At 41.6% G+C, this 20,737-nt stretch overlaps 1 non-coding gene across 1 annotated transcript; it reads left to right on the top strand.

Moving 5' to 3' along the window:
- The first annotated feature begins 9,230 nt into the window (after positions 1 to 9,230).
- On the top strand, positions 9,231 to 9,337 carry LOC145103603 (small nucleolar RNA R71). The gene has a single exon (XR_013706686.1). It is a non-coding gene; the product is annotated as a small nucleolar RNA R71 (small nucleolar RNA).
- Positions 9,338 to 20,737: the final 11,400 nt, after the last annotated feature.

Here is a 20,737-nt window from a genome sequence, read left to right on the forward strand (position 1 = left end):
CTCAAACACAACTTGGTACCCAATTCCTCTTGTAGACTCCTCCAAAATCTCGAGGTAAAACGGCTATCACGATCGGACACAATTGTTAACGGAACACCGTGAAGCGTCACAATTTCCTTCACATAAGAATTCGCAAGTTTATCCATAGACCATTTCTCTTTGGATGCTATGAAATGTGCACTCTTAGTGAAGCGATCAACGACCACCCAAATCATGTCGTGACCGTTCCTTGTTTTGGGCAGTTTAGTCACAAAATCCATGGTGATGTCTTCTCATTTACCCATGGGTACGAGTAAAGGTTCTAAACTCCCATACAGTTTCTGATGTTATGCCTTAACCCTAGCACAAGTTACACACTCGGCCACATACTTAGCAACATCGAGCTTCATCGTCGGCCACCAATAATAGGGCTTTAAATCCCTATATATTTTTGTACTGCCGGGATGAATCGAGTACATGGTCTTGTGAGCTTCTTCCATCAGAAGATCTCTTACTCCTCCTGTCTTAGGTACCCAAATCCTATCTTGGAATACCTTCAACCTTAGGTTGTTTGTACCGAACACTAACGTTTTGCCCAAACGTTCTTCCTTTCGGTCATTTTTCTCCAAAGCTTCCTCTTGAGCTTGCTTTATACTTTCCACAATTGTCGAGACAACTTCAATTCTCAACGCTCTTGGCCTTTTCTTTTCAAGGTTTACCTTCCGACTGAGAGCATCAACAACAAAATTTGCTTTACCAGGGTGGTAAAGTATCTCACAGTCGTAGTCCTTGAGTAACTCTAGCCAGCGTCGTTGCCTCATGTTCAATTCCTTCTGATTAAAGAGATATTGGAGACTCTTATGATCAGTGAAAAGTTTTCATTTAGTACCACAAAGATAATGCCTCCATATCTTTAAGGCAAATACTACCGCTGCCAACTCCAGATCGTGAGTGGGGTAGTTCTTTTCATGCTCCTTCAGTTGCTTCGATGCATATGCTATCACTTTATCCCTTTGGGTTAGAACACAACCTAACCCAACTCCAAATGCATTGCTATAAACTGCGAAGTCATCAACTCCTTCAGGCAACGAAAGAATCGGTGCTTCACACAATCTCTTCTTCAACTTCTCAAAGGCTTCCTTATGCTTCTCATTCCAAGCATAAGTAGCTCCTTTGTGGGTCAAAGTTGTTAATGGAGTAGCAATCGAAGAAAAGCCTTGGATAAACCTTCGGTAATATCCAGCTAATCCTAAAAAGCTTTGAATCTCCGTAGGACTTTTTGGTTGTTCCCACTTCATTACAGCTTCAATCTTTGCTGGGTCAACAATTATTCCTTCTTGGTTAACCACATGACCTAAAAATTGGACTTCTTGAATCCAAAATTCACATTTGGAGAACTTTGCATACAACTTCTCCTTTTTCAGGACTTCTAGCACTTCACGCAGATGCTTTTCATGCTCCTGCTTGCTTTTCGAATAAATCAAGATATCGTCTATGAATACTATCACGGATTTATCTAAGAATTACAAACCCTATTCATCAAATCCATGAAAGTTGTTGGGGCATTGGTTAGTCCGAACGACATAACCAAAAATTCATAGTGTCCATATCTCATTCTAAACGCAGTCTTTTCGATATCCTGCTCTCTCATATTTAGTTGATGGTATCCCGACCTAAGATCGATCTTCTAGAAATAGCTCGAACCTTGCAACTGGTCGAACAGGTCATCGATCCTTGGCAACGGGTACTTGTTCTTTATCGTCACTTTATTCAGCTCTCTGTAATCGATGCACATTCTCATGCTCCCGTCTTTCTTCTTTACAAATAACACAGGGGCTCCCCAGGGCGATGAACTAGGTCGAATGAAACCTTTTTCCAATAACTCCTGAAGTTATGTCATAAGTTCTTTCATCTCTGTTGGTGCTAATCGATATGGTGCTTTTGCTATCGGCGTCGTTCCTGGTAACAAGTCGATACGAAATTCTACTTGTCGATCAGGGGGCAATCCGGGAAGATCTTCGGGAAAGACTTCCGGATAATCACACACCACCGGAATATTCTGCACCTCCTTCTTTTCCATCTTAGCATCGATCACGAATGCTAGATATGATGTACATCCCTTGGCCAAACACTTTCTGGCTTTCATTAGGGAAATGATTCCAGAATTTACTCTGCGTTTGTCTCCATACACCATAAACGACTCTTTCCCTGACGGGTTTACTTTTACTATCTTCTTTCTACATAATATTTCTGCATCGTTGGCGCTAAGCCAATCCATTCCTAAAACTATGTCGAATCCATTTAACTCGATAGACAATAATTCCTCGTGGAGCTTATTCCCATCCAAGTCAATGAGGATGTTTTTCATACAATGACTAACAGGTACAAACTTGCCACTAGCAATCTCGACTAGTAAGGCATTAACTAGCCTATCTACAGGCAAAGCTAGCTTTCTACCAAATTCATGCGATATAAAGGAGTAATTGGCTCCAGAATCAAACAAAATTTGGGCAGGCAATTTGTTTACAAGAAAGGTACCTGAAGCGACATCGACTTCTTCTTTTGCAACTTCAAGTGTCATCTGAAAGGCTCTCTTCTTCGGCTTTGGTGGTAGATTGCGCTTTGCGGCATCCTTCCTCTTTGGACAGTCTTTAAGAACATGCCCTACTTCATGGCACTCAAAACATACTCTCTTGTCGGACGGACACACGTTGGCATAATGCCCAGTCTTTCCACATTTGAAGCAAGTCACCTCCTCACTACATTTCCCAGAGTGCTTTTTCTTGCACTTCTCACACCATTTCGCTTCACCTCATCCTCCTCCAAACTTCTTGGACTTAGAAAATTTTCTTTTCTTGTTGGAACCTGTAGTTTCTTCAAATTTTCTCTTTTCACCAACTTCTGCCCTCTCCAGACCCTTCTCTCTGATATGAACCTCAACATTCTTAGCAGCCTAGATGGCGGCTTTCAAAGTGGTTGCTTGCTTAACCATCGGACCAAAGTTCGTTGGTAATCCGAGGGCAAACTTGTTGACCTTAGAGAGTTCAGTTGGAACTAGATGAGGAACAAGCTTCATATTTTCCATAAAACTAGCAGCGTATTCAGTAATGCTCATCTTTCCTTTCTTTAAATTTTGGAACTCATTGTTGATTTCCAGAAGATCCTGCTCAGAGCAGTACTGCAATTTCAGTTGTGCCACAAAATCTTCCCAAGACATCTTACTAGCTTCACCCTTGGGCATCGAATCAGCTAGTAACTTCCACCAGCTCAACACACTAGACTTTAACAAAGGAATCGCAAGTGCGGTCTTTTATTTGTTGTTGCACTCGCAACTTTCAAACATCGTCTCCATTTCGGAGATCCAATTCATGACTTCCACCGGTGCCGGACTTCCAGATAGACACGACGGTTTAGATGCCATGAAATCTTTGTATTTGCATCCGTGTCCATCAAATCCTCCATCCTGGTTGTTTTGTGTAACTATCAGTTGGTTGGCTTGACCAAGAGTCCCACTGTAGTTCCCTCCTACTGATTGCCCTTCATTCAATACGGGCTGTTCAACAGGTATCGTAGTCTCTTCCCTATGTTGTTGTAATAATCGCCTTGTCTCCTCCATTTGGCGATCTAACATCATCTGGATCATTGCTTGTACCCCAGCCATCGTCATTGGCTCAGGTGCAGCTCCTACAACAGGTACTTGCTCAACTACTTGAGGTTGAGGCTGTTGATCCCTGTTTTTGTTTGCATTAGCAGCTCTACTACGAGTTCTTGCCATTACAATCTATATACCAAATAAGGCGAATTTAGGTCTTTATCCTTGTTAGAAATTTTAATTCCCTTATCACTCCGAAACGTTTACATGTTAGTTCTAATCTCGTAATCATACGCTTAGAATCTTACACACATAAGGTTTCCAGATCCGGTTGGCAACAGACCATAGATCCGAACAAATAATGGTACACATGGCAAACATATAGCATTTAGCACATAAGGGCATTTTAGGCATCTTCCCTAAAATAAACTAGTGCTCGTGTCTAAAATATGGTAGACACTCATCTAACAATCATCACTTAGCATTCTAAGTTTAAGCCTAGAAATTCTATAATTTCTTAGTTCGCTTAAACTAATGTTCTGATACCAACTGTGACATCCCCTAATTTCTCAGACAGAAAAGACCGATTTAATTTATGCTTTTTAAAATAAAATCAGGGAAATCTTTTTAAAAGATGTTGCGGAATTGGTCCCCAAACAACATATGATAAAAGTTTATCAAAACCCTTCATTAAGAAGGTATATATTTTCCACATATATATATATATATATATATATATATATATATATATATATATATATATATATATATATATATATCAAAACCTCGGGATGTCATGTTTCGATACAGATCAAAAGCATAAACAAGACATTATAAGCCTTTCAACGGTTATTTACATCTACTGGCCTATAATCCAAAAATCTCTCGTCGTCCTCCGACTATGCTCGGGGTCCACTGCCTGTAACAAAAAAAGCTGAGTGGGTCAGGCTTGGGAGCCTGGTGAGCATATAAGGTTTTCAACCCACAATAATAATAAACTTATTAAGTTCACCAATCAACAATAACCCTGATTACCCGTTCCTGTTATCCTCACTTTACGTCCCTAAACACTTTTCACAAGGGACCTAGCCTAAAGAATATCATCGGGATGGACACTACTGCTAAGGGGTTTCCTCAACCATACATGTCCTAAAGGCAACCATGAGGGGGATGGAGTACATCGAATGAACACCCTAGTTCATTAACACCTACAGGTTGCGGACCTGCTAATGTTTCCCACTGGACTGTCTAGAAAGTCCGTGGTCGTCATCCAAACTCCGCTAGATGACTGGATCTCAAAACACATCGAGGCCTCTCATCAATTTTATTTTGTCACACATCACTATCTACCCATGTTCTACCCAACATATTTGTAGATAAAAATACTTATACAGTTTAAGACTTGTATAAAACATCAACACAACAGTCACCTGAAATAAACAATTAATATATATTTACACATAGCACGATTATAAGGTAAATACTTCATATCTATGTGTAAAATGAAAGTGACTATACACTCACATGATTTGATGATAATCGGGTAGCAATTCGTTTCCTAAAACGATCGTTTCTAATAAAACCGGGAGTTTTATTGAGAAACCGGGCTCTGCAAAAGTCGAGCTTCGAAACCGAAAAGATAAATTTTCCGGGCTTCACGGGCACTTCGTGGAGTATTCCGGGGTTTACAATCGATACCGGGGCTTTGGGGGATTCTAAGATGAAGAAAATATGAAGAAAAGGGTGAAAAATGGCAAATATCCAATTCTACCCGAGAGGCTTCGCAGGTACCCTTCTATTTATAAGGTCCGAAGTCCTGATCCAACGGCTGAGAGGCTCCTAATCCGACGGCTGAGAGGTCTCGCAGGGGGTGGCTCGCACAAGGGTAGCATGTGCGAAGGGGCTGATGCCTTCTTGTGATTGGTCCAAAGCGTGTGTCCGAAGTCGGTTCCGGTGCGCAGGTGGTCAGCACGTGCGAGGGCCTCGGTGTCACTTGCTGATTGGACCGCGGACTCGTGACCCATGTGCGAGGCTCGGAGCTAGGCGGTGCGAGGTTCGGTCCATATGCGAGCCTCGGATTGGACCTCCTCCTCGATCGAATCAGAATCCAACGCGTGGCTTCGCATGACTCAGCAGATCGGTGACTCAGCAGGACACGTGGCACTCTTTCAGCGAAGGTGACGTGGCAAAACGTGACTATGCGAATTTTCTCGATTTACGCGCCAAAAGTTCTAAAATCCATAACTTTCGCATACGAGCTCCATTTTTGACGTTCTTTATATGCACGCGTAGCTAAAATTACGCTCCAACTTCCATTTAGACTTCGTTGGCTAATTTCGAATTTAATTTTATTATTATTATTTTTAACTGACTGGGACAGGAAATCCGTTAAAAATTCATAACTTCTTCATCCGACGTCCGTTTTCATCAGACTTTTTACCGTTGTGCAACTAATGACGAGACCTTCAATTCTCGTTTAGGTTGTGTCGGCTAAAAATCGCTCGATCTAAAATTCGAGTTTTTAGTTGTCTACTGCTAAGCTGAAACTTCGAAAAATAATAACTTCCTCATACGAAGTCAGATTTGGGCGTTCTTTTTATCGAACTTCTCGGTTTAACGAATACTACGACTTTCGTTTAGATCACTAAGGCTAAAAAGTAGTTTATCAAAAACTCACTTTTTACGACATTCAGCACCGTGCCGGTTTTGTCGCGAAACTTCGACATGTCATAACTTTTTCGTTATAACTCGGATTTTGGTATTCTTTATATCCCCGAAATCCTTGTTTCGACCACTACAACTTTATGTAAAGATATCAGGCTTATCTCACACTTTAATTTTGATGCTTATTTTTATTCTTAATTAATTAAACCCTAATAATTAAACATAAAACACATAAAACACATAGAATTCACATAATTCCTTTGTAATTTCTTCAAAATGAGTTACAAAGGTTAACCTAGACTATCACCTCAATATAAATGCCTAGGATAGAAACACGAGTGTTACATCGAGTCAGGGTCAGACTCGGCGAGTCTGGTCGCGAATTCAAACTCATATGGAATCGGAAGAAACTCGTCGAGTCAGGGTCAGACTCGTCGAGTCTCTTGCAAACAATCCAGAAAATCGTATCATTTTGTCATTAAAAACTCATTCCACCCCACACTTAATCCATACGCACTCTCAAGCAGTCATGTCTGATGATTTGGAAGATGAATAAAATCCTAAAAACGAAAATCAAACTAAAACGAAAAAGATGAAAGAAAGCAAACTCTAAAAAAAACGGGTTGCCTCCCGCCAAGCACTTCTTTTTAAGGAGTCGTTAGCTGGACTCCTTCCCCTCTACGTTTCTTCATTTTCCTGCATCAGGAATGCACACCTAATCTTTTGTGGTTTGTACTTCGTCTTGTAAGCGTGTATCTTCTTCTTGTAAGCCCATCTTAATTATTCTCTCTTCTTCCTTATAGCATCACCCTCAGCTGCATGAAATTCCCCTTTCTTCACCTTCTTCTTCTTTACCCCATTCTATCTCACCCTCTTTTGCACTTCCTTTTCCTTAAATTGAATTACTTCATGGTTGGTGAAAACTCGTGCTCGAGGCTTGGTATTGAATGGGTGACCAGCATCATCTCTCCTAACCCTTACATTTTCCTCTTCTTCAAAGCTTTCTTCCTCTTCAAGTGGATTGTCTTCATCATCTTGCATTATTGTGTCAAGGCATGCTACATAAACGTGTTGAAAATCACCATCCATTCCTCCTTATGCTTCCTGATCTTCTAAAGAATTAGGGAAAATCTTCTTGTCCAGAACATGCAGAGAGCTGGTAACAAGCAGATCTAAATTGTCCAAGATGCTGAGATTTTCGATTGGACTCGTCGAGTTAGGGAAAGTGACTCGGCGAGTCGGATCGTATTCCTCACTTTCCACTGTGTTTTCCGAATCGGTTCCTTTTAGCAGCTTCTCTATCTCCTCCAGGTCTTTTTCAACATCTTCATTACCTCCAGAGGATAGCAAAAACTTATTTGGATCTTCTTCTTGCAAAAGTGCAAGTTCTTTTTGAAGTATTTCATCATCCAAATCAATGAATGAGATTTCTTCTTTTCTTCCTTCTTCTCGCTTGATCCCTGGTAAAGCTTTAAACACCGCTGACTCGTCTCCTACCCTCAACGTTAGTGTGGACTCGTATACATCTATCAATGCGCATGTAGTGTTCAAAAATGATCTCCCCAAAATAATTGGAATTTCGGGGTCTTCTTCCATATCAAGTACCACAAAGTCCACGGGAAAAATAAATTTGTCGACCTTAATGAGGATATCTTCACAAACACCTCTTGGTTGAATAGTCGTCTTGTCCGCCAAATGGATCTTCATATTAATAGGCCTTGGCTCCGGTAAATTCAGCTTCTTGAAGAAAGAGAAGGGCATTAAGTTGATACTTGCACCCGAATCGGTCAACGCTTGATTGGCAAGTACATTTCCAAATTGGCATGGAATTATGATGCTCCCCGGATCGCCCTTCTTTTCTGGTAGCTCACTCAATACTATCTCCGCGACTTCAACTAAATCTTTTCTAGCAGCAAAGAGACCCTTTAGCAAGTTAAAGTACTTGGGTGTTTGAAGCATTGTTTCCACAAATGAAATGTTGACTTGAAGGGATCGAACATGCTCCATGAAAGATTTATACGCTCTAACCTTTTCACCAGGCATGGCTTTGATTGGGAATGGCAAAGGGGGATTATAGGGCTTTGAGGGAATAATAGTTTTGTCATCAGTGCATGGACTCGTCGAGTCCATTAGAGGGAATCGGTGAGTCTGGTTGAGTTTAGCTGGAGCCGACTCTTCTGCCTTTTCTGTATTCACCTTGGAGATCTTCTGTGCAGGTGTGAAAATTTCTTCATAGCTGGAAGTCACAGCGTTCACATTCTCCATCCTCGGATTATTCTCGGTGTTACTTGGAAGTTGACCCGGTCTTCTCTCGTTCACTTGATGTGCAAGTTGTCCTAGCTGTTTCTCAATATTGAGAATAGATGCCTGCTGATTCCTTAGCATATTTCTGGTCTCTTGTATTGCAACATCATGATCATTATGTCTTTTCTCGGACGCGGCTATAAATCTAGTGAACATCTCTTCTAAATCGGCTTTCTTTTCCATTACCAGTTCTTCCTTTTGATAAAATCCCCTCTCTTTCTGCTTGTATTTCTCCTCCTTAGCCTTCTTGTATTCTTCATACAAGAGCCATTCCTTCTTTGGTTTCCGCCAATTCTCATCGTATCGATCGCCGCTTGAGTAGAACACTTGAGCTTTCTTGTTTCCATTTTCATCCAAGTCACAATCCTTCGTGAGATGAGGCCCTCTACAGTTCTCGCATCCAACTTGAATAGCATGGATTTTTTGATCCATTTTTGTCATCCTTCTATCTAAACTATCGAGCTTAGCCATCATCGCCGCCATGCCATCATTTGCCGAGTTCACTACCCCCCCCCCCCGACTTACTTCATTTCTTGGGTTGTGGTATTCTCTAGAATGCTTAGAGAATTCTTCAATTAACTCCTTGATTACCGGGGGTGCCTTCTTTGTGAGTGGGCCTTGCGAGTCAAGCAATTGCCGTGTGGTGACATTGACTCCATCATAGAAGATGGAGACCTCTTGTTGGCTATTGAGGTCATGGTGTGGGCAATTTCTAAGAAGACCTTTGTACCTTTCCCAAGCCTCATAAAGGGATTCTTCGGGTTGTTGCTCGAAGTTGGAAATGGCTTTCTTCAACTTGGCTATTTTGGAAGGCGGGCAAAAGTGTTCTATGAATTCTTCTTTCATCTTAGCCCATGTGGTGACCGACCCGACCGGAAGTGACTTGAGCCAATCGTTTGCAGCACCCTTGAATGTGACTAGAAGCATGCGAAGTAGTTGGGTCTCGTGTGACACATTTGGTACATTGAAGTAGTCAGCCACATCATTTACTTCATCCAAGTGCTTGTAGGCGTCTTCGTGGTCTTTTCCATAGAAGGGAATCTCCTTGAGTTCGGCGAGGATATGACCCTTTAGCTCGAAAGTAGCGGTAACGGGAATTGCGGGCTGCACAAGTCCCGGACCAGTGTCATCGTGCATCCTCTTCTTCCATTCCCCCATGGGGACTTCATCGATATTAGCCATGATAGCTAACTCGTCCTCAAAATCGGATTCATGCTCGTACGTGGGTTCTTCTTCTTCCTCGGTCTCGTACTCGGTGTCTTCTTTAATTGGGTCTTCGATTGTCAAAGAGGCGTTGGATGCTCCTGATTTGCTACTCTTCTTCTTGCTGAAAACGGACTTGAGGTTCTTTAGTGGCGAATTCTTTGAAGAAGTGGATTCTCCAACGACTTTTCCTTTGCTCCTCCTTAATGCGGATTCCGGGTCTTCGAGAGGAGGGACCAGAGGTGTATCAGATCCTCGAGTCATGAAACAACTGCAAGAAAAACAAAAAAAACGCGTAAAAGGAACAAAAAGAAAAAAAATTAAAACTGTGAACCGTGATGAACTCGCCGAGTCGGCACGAGTGCACTCGGCGAGTTGAAGGCAAAAACAGAAAAAAAAATTTCTAATTACTTTTAAAAACGGATTTTTATTAAAACTTATACTAATTACTAAATTACCTAAGAATTAACTTTGTGTAAGATAAATCCCACACAAAGGATCGATTAAACTAGAATTTAGTGCTAATTTAGAACCGTTCCCCGGCAACGGCGCCAAAAACTTGATGTGTGTAAACTCACTTAATTTTAAACCAACTTTTAATTATAAAATAAACACACAAAGGCAGTGGACCTATCAATTGTGGTATAGCTAAATAAGTAGGGTAGCGAACACAGGGAACGGTAAATTAAAACTAAAAACTAATTTTATTTAAATTAATTAATAAGTAGGGGTTTTCTCTAGTTTTACAAGACTAGAAACTTACTAATTATCACTTAATCTAAAAGCTAGAAAAACAAAGAATTAACTAGATTCAATAATGGGAAGGACTTCTGTTTAGTTCAAATCAATTGATCCTATGGTTAATATTATGGTAATAGTGCAATGGATTAACTCTTTTGTTGGCTACCGACTCACGTGATTAGCTTCGCGTTCGCTACACTAACCCTTAGTGAACAAACTAACTCAAACAGTGATCATTTGTCTAATTTAATTAAATTCACTAGATTAATTATTCGGGTTAATTTAGACTTGCAATAGTTAACTAATTTGGTCCTTTAGTTAACTTCTTGTTGATGGTCATCACACAAGCTCACACATGAATTTACCTAATTTTCTTATTAATTCTAGTTTCATGTTCATTAATCCTAGACATATGATAAAGTGGTCACATAAACATATGAGGTTGATAATCAAAAGATGTTCATACTATTTAATTACCTTCCTATTAACAGAAAATTAATTATCATTCACACACAAGGTTCTTTAGCAAGCTAAAACTAACAAAAATCACCAACATTGAATTAATCCTACCAATAATCAAACCATAGTCTCAATTTTGTATCCCCGAACAGAAGTTTAAGAGTTTTAGCTCATGATTGAGGTAATAAGCAGCAAATAACGGAATTCAAATTGCCTAACCATAATGGAAAACAAAAGATTAACTAGAATGATGAGAATTTGCCTCAAATTTCCTTCGGAATTGGATTCTAGGTTGTATCTTCGTTCTCTAGGGTTCTTCTGGCTCTTCGATCGCAGCTAATCTCTCCAGAAGGGTTCTAGAATTGATAATGTCGATCTGAGAAGTTATCTTTATAGATGCGAAATGACTCGTCGAGTCCATTGCTGACTCGCCGAGTCCATCTCTTAATCCCCGTATGCGATAAGTCTCTGAGTCTTTATCTTCTCGAATCTTCGCTCGGACTTGCCGAGTAGTCGACTCTACTCGCCGAGTAGATGTTGTTTTTGGTGGTTTTCTTCTTTGTTCAATTCCTGAGCTCCCAACCGCTTCTTCTGCTTCCGAGCTTCACTTTTGGAATGAAAACATAATTCAAACACTTTTAAGTACCTTTTGTCCATGATATGCGATAATTTAGATAATAAATGATAAAAAATCTATACTTAATATGAGCTAAATATGCAAATATCACATAACTTCTTCATACGAAGTCAGATTTGGACGTTCTTTTTATTATTTTTCTTAGTTTAACATACTCTACGACTTTATTTAGATTTCTAAGGCTAAATCTCGCTCTATCGTAAATTCACTATTTACGCTTCCCGGTGCCGTGCCGGTTCCGTCGCGAAACTTCAACGGGTTATAACTTCTTCGTTATAACTCGGATTTCCGCGTTCTTTATATGTATGGAAACCTTGTGACATATTCTACAACTTGGTTGAGATTATTTATTCTAAATAATCTTTTGTCGAAAAGTCGTTTTCGACCCCTATTGCTTGTAAATGGACTAGCCCGGATCTGCGGGCGTTACATGATGACTGGATTGTATACCGATGATTAAAGAGCTGCAGTTACTTGGAAGTAGTTCAGGGATATGTTTTGCGCTCGTTACATTCCATGGGTCGAGCGCGAGCGACTATCACAAGAGTTTTTGGATCTGAGACAGGGTACGGAGTCGGTGACAAAGATCGTCCGCATGTTCACCAAGAGGGCAATGTTTTTCCTTGAGTTTACTTCTGAGTAGCTCAGATGACACGTTATCTGAGCATGCTCAAGACTAATATTCGTTAGTTTGTTGCTGCCCAACGATGTGATACACTACTAGAGTTACAGGAGGCCGCTAGGCGGCGTGAGCTGGAGATTGAGTTATAGTTACAGGAGCAGAGGCAGGCCCCGACGCAGTCATAGCTAGCGCCGAAGCGTTCCTAGACTGCTGATACTAGGTCTGGAGGTCAGCCGGGCCGCACTTGTGGGAAGTGCGGGAAGGCCCATTCTGGGGTTTGCCGATCGGGGAGCGGGTGCCACAAATATGCTAAGCAAGGCCATCTTGGTAGGGACTGCAGGCAGCAGACTCCAGCTCCCATAATATGAATTTGTTATCATTGTGAGCAGGTGGGCCATATGAAGGCCCAATGTCCCATACTAGCCGCCAAGCCTAGCGCCGGCTACACTGAGGATTACTGACGGGATTCAGGGTAGAGCAGCGCCCCTGAGGGCTCAGGGACACACCTTCCAGCTTACGACAGAAGAGGCTAGGGTAGTACCAGATGTGGTTGCTGGTATGTTTCTATCCCTTATCTTAATGATTATATATGTTTTATGCTTATACGTTTGTACCTGTGATTAGGTAAGTTTTTAGTGAACTTCTTACCTGCTTTGGTATTATTTGACTCGGGGGAAAATCGGTCATTTATCTCTTAGTCATTCAGTAGGGAGTTCGGGTTGCCAGTAAGAGAGCTAGAGTGTCCATTGCGAGTCTCTATCGCCAACGAACACGAGGTTTCTGCTTCTTCAAATTATCGGGGTTGTATGTTGGAGATCTTTGGGGTATCTTTTCCGATAGAATTAATTTTGATTCCCATTGGGGGAAGTGTGTGTGATCGTGGGTATGGACTGGCTTAGTCATTTCGGTGCCATGATCGACTGCGAGGGTCAGCGAGTGGTAGTTCGAACCCCAAGTGGGGGAGAACTGATTGTCTATGGTGAGGGCACCAGATTGGGATCGGGGTTTTGTTCAGCTGCCAGGGATCGACAATACATTCAGCATGGATATGCGAGTTATCTAGCATATATGGTGGATACGTGGGTCAAGGATCAGATTTCAGTTTCAGAGGTTCCAGTAGTCTGGGAGTTTGCTGACGTGTTCCCGGAGGAGTTACCCGGAGTGCCTCCGGAGAGGCAGGTTGACTTTAGGATCGCCCTAGTGCCAAGTACGGCACCTGGCACCAAGGCGTCGTACCATTTGGCACCACCAGAGATACATGAGCTGTCATCACAGCTGCAGGAACTGCTGGGCAAGTAGTTCATTCGTCCGAGCAGTTCTCTGTGGGGAGCGCCGATTCTCTTCGTCAGAAAGAAGGATGGTTCACACCGGATGTGCATTGACTACCGGGAGTTGAACAAGTTGATAGTGAAGAACCGTTATCCACTCTCGAGGATAGATTATCTTTTTGATTAGTTCCAGGGAGCATCTTGGTTCTCCAAGATAGAACTGAGGTTCGGTACCATCAGGTCATGGTTAGGGAGGAGGACGCGGAGAAGACCGTGTCATGGACTCGTTACAGACATTACGAGTTCATGGTGATGCCGTTTGGGCTCACCAACGCGCCGACAATATTTATGGACCTGATGAATCGGGTTTGCAGACCGATGCTCGATCGCTCGGTCATCATGTTCATATACTATATCTTGGTGTAGTCCAAGACCCAAGAGCAACATGAGGAGCATCTTCGGGAGCTACTGGGAGTTTTGAGGTGAGAGTGGCTATATGCCAAGTTCTTGAAGTACGATTTTTGGTTGCGAGAGGTTCAGTTCCTTGGGAACCTCGTTAACCATGAGGGGATTTTGGTTGACCCAGCCAAAATCGAGGCGGTTATGCAGTGGGAGGTTCCGAAATATCCCTCGGATATCAGGGGTTTCTTGGGATTAGCTCGGTACTACAGGAGGTTCATACAGGATTTCTCCAAGATTGCAGTACCCCTCACTCGTCTGACGAGGAAGGGGTGGATTTCTGGTGGGGCTCTAAGCAGCAGAGGGCATTTGAGACCCTCTGACGACGATATTGTGAGGCTCCACTCTTGACTCTCCTGGAGGGAGTGGATGATTTTGTAGTGTTTTGTGATGCATCCATCACCAGACTGGGAGCGGTCCTCATGCAGAGAGGACGGGTGATAGCCTACGCATCGCGGCAGCTGAAGCTGCACGAGACGAGATACCCTACACATGATATGGAGTTGGGAGCGATGGTATTCACTCTCAAGATTTGGAGACACTACCTCTATAGGGTCCATTGTACCATATACACAGACCACAAGAGCCTAAGACACATCATGGATCAACACAACCTGAACATGAGACAGCGCAGGTGGCTGGATGTAGTCAAGGACTACGACTGTGAGATCCTTTACCACCCAGGTAAAGCGAACGTGGTTGCGGACTCTCTAAGCCGCAAGTCAGCTGGACCTTCTACTCTGGTGACATGTATGGGGATATCAGTGGATTCTCCATTAGTGAGTTTGATCAGGGAAGCTCGGGTACAGGGTATGCGTCAGGAGAACTGGAAGCTTGAGAGGATTCGGGGTGAGAACACCCGGTTTGTGCAGGATAGTCGGGGATTATTGACCCGTTGAGGTCAGGTCTAGGTTCCAATGTCTAGTGGGGTCAGACAGATAGTTCTGGAGGATGCTCATAAGTCTTGTTTCTCTATTCACCCAGGGCCACCAAAATGTACCGGGATTTGTGATTGAGTTACTGGTGGTCGTGCATGAAGAGATAAATTGCTTGGTACGTGGAGAGGTGCTTGACCTGTAGGATGGTCAAGGTCGAACACTAGAGGCCGCATGGCCAGCTACAGCCCCTGGAGATTCCCATGTGGAAGTGGGAACATATCACGATGGATTTTATCACCAAGATGCTGAGGACGACGAAGGGCTTCGACGCTATTTGGGTCATCGTGGATCGATTGACCAAGAGTGCCCACTTTTTAGCGATACAGGAGAGTTCATTGGCCGAGAAGCTGGCCAACTTGTATATCCGTGAGATCTTTGCTCGCCACGGGGTGTTAGTATCTATTGTCTCAGACCGTGATGTTTCGTTCACCTCTTATTTCTAGCAAAAGTTCCACGAGGAACTAGGCACACGGCTACACTTCAGTACAACTCATCCACAGACATACGACCAGAGTGAGTAGACCATACAAACTCTCGAGGATATATTGAGAGCCCATGTCATTTGACTTCATTGGGAGTTGGGACTCCTACCTACCCCTTGCAGAGTTCTCCTACAATAACTTTCATTCCAGTATTGGTGCCCCACCATTTGAGTTGTTGTATAGACGAAGATGTCGCACCCCAGTTTATTGGGGCGAGGTCGGTCATAGGGTGATGGGTAGGACCGAGGTAGTTCTGCAGACTACCGATATGATTTAACAGATCAGAAAACAGTTGCAAACCGCACAGATTCAGGAGAAGATTTATGCCGACCGACGTCGATCTGAGTTGGAATTTCAGGTCGGTGACCTGGTACTCCTGAAGGTCTCACCCTAGAAGGGTGTGATTCGCTTCAAGAAGAGGAGGAAGCTGGGTCCCCGATACATCAGACCGTTCAGGATCATAACCAGAGTTGGCAAGGTGGCATACATGCTAGATCTCCCGGAGGAGCTTAGTTAGGTCCACAACACTTTTCGTGTGTCATAGTTGCGAAAGTGCATAACAGATGAGGAGGCAGTAGTATCATTAGATGATATACAGGTCGACGAGCGCCTGAATTATGTGGAGAGGACAGTTGTCGTTTTAGAGAGCAAGGTAAAGGTTCTACGGAATAACGAGGTACCTTTGGTAAAGGTATAATGGGAGCACAGGAGGGGATCCAAGTGGACATGGGAGCCGGAGGCTGAGATGCGGGACCACTACCCAGACTTGTTCGCCGCAGCAGACTTCGAGGACGAAGTCTAGTTCAAGTGGGGGAGAATCGTAACACCACGACTCCCAGGTATAAGTTTTAAATCATTATGTACACGTTTATGGACCTAATCGACGAGTTGGTTGCCTCAACTCATCGTGTAGAGGCGGGTTAGCCCGCATGGATTATTGACCTACTCGATGAGTCAGAGGACCCAGATTCGATGAGTAGGAGCTGGAAAATGAAACCCTAATTTTTAGGGTTTGCACCCTATTTAAAGGACCTTAAGTCCTTACCTCCAGTCCCTTACCACCTCTTGACGGCCAGAAGAAACCCTAATCGCTATTAATCTTGTTCTTGAGTGTTTGTGAGGCTTAAAGAGTGATTTTGGTGTAATTTATGAAGAAGGTGTGAAGTACAAGAAGCTTGGAGCAAAGAGGAGCTTGTGGATCTTACTCTACTTCATCATGACATCATTTTGAAGGTAACACGTCGTTACCTTGACTTATCTTTAGCCAGATCTTTTCATGTTTAGGTTTAGGGCAATCTTTAGCATTTTTGGGAGTCATTTCGTGTATTGGGTATGATATGAAGTTGTAGCTTCAGATCTGGACTCCTCTGTGTCCCTATAGCCATAAAGTTAACTGATTTAGGAAGATTGGGTCTCTCTCTCTCCTTAGGTTAAACCTTTCCCTTTGTTTGGTTTTGGCATTTAGGACCATGCATGCACGAAAAGTTTGCAACTTTACGTGGAAACCATGCCCTAAGAGGTTAGATATGCATTATGGAGCTTTGGGGTGGCTTAAAAACATATGGATAAGAAATGGACCGCATGAACTCGAAGAGTCACATAGACGACTCGACGAGTCCAATGAAGATTGACCGTGGATAGTTTCTGCATGGACTCGGCGAGTCAGTAAGACGACTCGACAAGTCAGTTAGGGTTTTCCCCGACTTTTGGACGCACATGGACTTGACGAGTAGTCAGGAAATTCGGCGAGTCAACTAGTGTTTTCAGGATTTTTCGAGTTCTAGAAGGACTCGACGAGTCAGTAAGCTGCACTCGACGAGTTGGGTCAACATGGAATGTTGACTTTGACATTGACCAAGGGTTGACTATTTTGACTTATGGGGGTATTTTAGTAAATTTGGAAATTTATGGAAGTGGTCTTATGGTAAATATAGGTGCTAAAGTTCGTGGCTGTGATTCGAGAGTTTGAGCTTATCACTTTAGTTCGACATTTGTAAGGTGAGTTTTCCTCACAATACTCAAGGGTCAAAGCCACCAAGGTCGGCCCTTTTGGATTGTTATCCTGATGTGTTATGCTAGTATGATCTGTTAGATTAGTATCCTGGTAGATAGGATGGTATTATGATGTTATGATCTGTTTGATCAGTATCCTGGTAGATAGGATGTTATTATGCTGTTATGATTCGTTAGATCGGTTTATCTGTCTATAGACTGTTATATTATTATCTGATATATGTGCATATGTTTGATTGGTGGTTGAGGCATACATACTTTATGCGAGAGCCAACAGACCTAGGCATTCCAACCCGATGGTTGTAGGCCGTGAGTATTCCATCCCGGAGATGATTGGACTTATATTATGTGGACATTCCAACCCGATGGTTGTGGGCCTGGGTTATTCCATCATGAGGATGATTGGACCCATAATATGTTGGCATTCCAACACGACGGTTGAGGGCCTGGGGTATTCCAACCCGATGGTTAACTGGACCCATAGTGTGTTGTTTGCGATAAATATATATTGTTGTGTGTATGGGTATTTTGGGGAACTCACTAAGCTTTGGGCTTATAGATTCAGTTTTAGTTTCAGGTACATCAGATGATCGCGGGAAGGATAAGGCGTGATCGTACAACTCCTCACATTTTATGATTTTGATTCATGGGATACTTTGACATTATACTATTTTGAAAACAAGTTTTGTAATAATCATTGGTGTTAAAATGTTTTAAAAAGTTTAAATTTGGCATGATTTTTATGGGTGTTACATGATTTAAAGGTTGTTGTTGAAAATTTTGATGTTGTTAGAAATTCTGATGTTGTTGAAAACTGGGTTGCTGTTGGAAATTTCGCTGCTGTTGGAATCCAGGCGGATTCTGATATTGTTGTTGTTTCTGGAAGTTATTCTGAAAATTCCGTTGATAGCCTCTGACATCTTTTAGTGCAACTACATCCTCCTGTAGTAGTGGATACATATAAGTTGGATGTTCATTCTTCAGGCATATTCCACACTGTTTTTCACAGAAACTATTCCTTTTTCTTTTTTCAGCAGCAGAACTGCTTTTTCAGTTCATAAATCTGAGCTTCTAAGTGAGTGATTTATTTCTTTAACCCCTCGTGGTTAATCAACATACCATTCATCTTCATTCCTATAATGTTTCGACCCAATGACGAGTTTTTCTATCAATTCTCGGATTTCGGTTGGTGTCATGTCACTTAGGGATCTGCCACTGGAAGCATTTATCGGACTTCGTCCCATGGGTATCAGGCCTAACAAAAACACTGATAAAGCTGGTAATCGTTGATTCTGTATTGTGGGCACCGAACAAGCACCTTTTTGAAGCGCTCATAGTATGTGTGTAAAGTCTCTTTTTTTCCTTGTTTGATACCAAGGATCTCTCTGCGAAGGTTTGATACTCGCACTTCTGGAAAATATTTCTCTAAAAATAGTTTTGCAAGCACGTTCCACGTGGTTTTGGAGTCGAATGGAAGATCATATAGTCACTTTTTTGTTGAATCTTGTACTGAAAAGGGGAATGCTCTTAGTTTTATCTGGTCCTTAGTGATGGCATGCGACTTTATTCCTGAACATACCACATGAGATTCCTTGAGGAATTTATGTGGGTCTTCATTTTCAATGCATATGAAAGTGGGAATGATATGAATTAACCCATATTTGAGTTCAACGTTTTAGGCTTCAGAAAAGGTAATGCAAAGAGGTTGTTGAGTGACCTCTTTCATGGCCTGTTATCTGAGAGTTTTCTCTTCGCCCTCTTCGTCATTCATGGCTGATTTATCAAAATCAAATTTAGAAGGGTCTGTGGTTTTGGATTCTTTACAAGGCGGTGGATAGTATGTTTTAACTAGTATTTAAGAAGGTGAAGATGGTGGTGCTTTTGAGAATGATGAAAGGGTGATTTCTGGTTCGTTCCAGAGGGGACTGCCTTGTGGTATAGTGATTTCTGGCAGTAAGGAAGATGATGAAGTTGAGAAATTCAGGTGTTGCTTCTGAAGATTGGCTTGCTTCTTCAATTTTTTTTGCAATTTTCTTAATTTTTGGATCGAAGACTAACGGTGTACCTATATGTAAAGATCTTGACATAAAACTATTAGCAGTACCATGTCCCGACAATGACGCTAATTTGTTAAAACGTTGTCATGGACATCTTAAACAAATAATAATTTCACTGTTTGGTTGTACTAATGGTAAAAGTCAATGCCTCTTTGTGTAAGACATATGCCTCTTTGTGTAAGACATATACTAGTCAAATGTAGAAAATAATAAAAGGAGGATCTTTGTTTATTAATTAAAACTAGAAATTGCAGTGAAATAAAATAAATGAAATTCGGTAATAAAAAAACGTTTTAATTCTGCTACGACTTTCTTAATTATGCAATCAATTTGGATATGATTATTTAAGATATGTTCTATCAAAGTTGGTACTGAAAACTACTAGAAGTTGTAGTAAGTTCTCTTTTACCTAGTTAATTAACTAAAACAAACTCTTCAGTTAGTCCTAACTTTTTACTAACCTAATTAAGTAAACTCTTGATCAAGTTAGAAAAACGGGATTATGATGTGTGTAAACTACTCCGCAATATTCAATACTTTTTTAAGCTCAGAAGCGTAAAAATATAAAATTTTAGTTTATAACAAAGTCAAATGCCAACACGGAACCGATATGTTACTTGTTACTTATTACCGGTTAGTCAAACAATTATAAATTTCAACAACAGAATGATTCAGTCATAAATCATATGATAAGGCTAAAAAGTAGGGCTGTAAACGAACCAAACGAACACGAACATGGCTTGTTCATGTTCGTCCGTTTAAGTTAACCGAACAAATGAACGAACACGAACGGTTAAACGAACAAGTTTTCTTGTTTATGTTCGTTCATTTAACGAATTACATTGTTCATGTTCGTTCATTTATGTTCATGAACATGCTAAACAAACATAAACAAACGAACATAAACGAACCAAGATAAACAAACATATATAAACATAAATAAACATAAATGAACATATAAATCAAACACAATTAAACATATATGAAGATAAAAAGAATTTATATGAACGAACATAAACAAACGTAAACGGACATTTACGAACATAATTGAACGAACGAGACCATTGTTAATGTTCGTTCGTTTAACTAAATGAACGAGAATTTGTGTTCATGTTCGTTCATTTGTTAAATAAACGAACTTTCCGCCGAACGGATTATAAACAAGGAACGTTCAGTTTGTTTACGGTCCTACTAAAAAATATTGCAAAATGTAATTGGATCGGACTTTGGATGTAATGAAGTATGAACTTATGATTGGGTGCCGGGCTTTTCCATAGCAAAATTGGGCTTCAAATATACTTCACACCCTGGGTCCCTGA

This window comes from Lactuca serriola, chromosome 4, assembly GCF_051521515.1.
Source record: "Lactuca serriola cultivar US96UC23 chromosome 4, Lser_US96UC23_V15, whole genome shotgun sequence".
In the NCBI taxonomy this organism is placed as follows: Eukaryota; Viridiplantae; Streptophyta; class Magnoliopsida; order Asterales; family Asteraceae; genus Lactuca; species Lactuca serriola.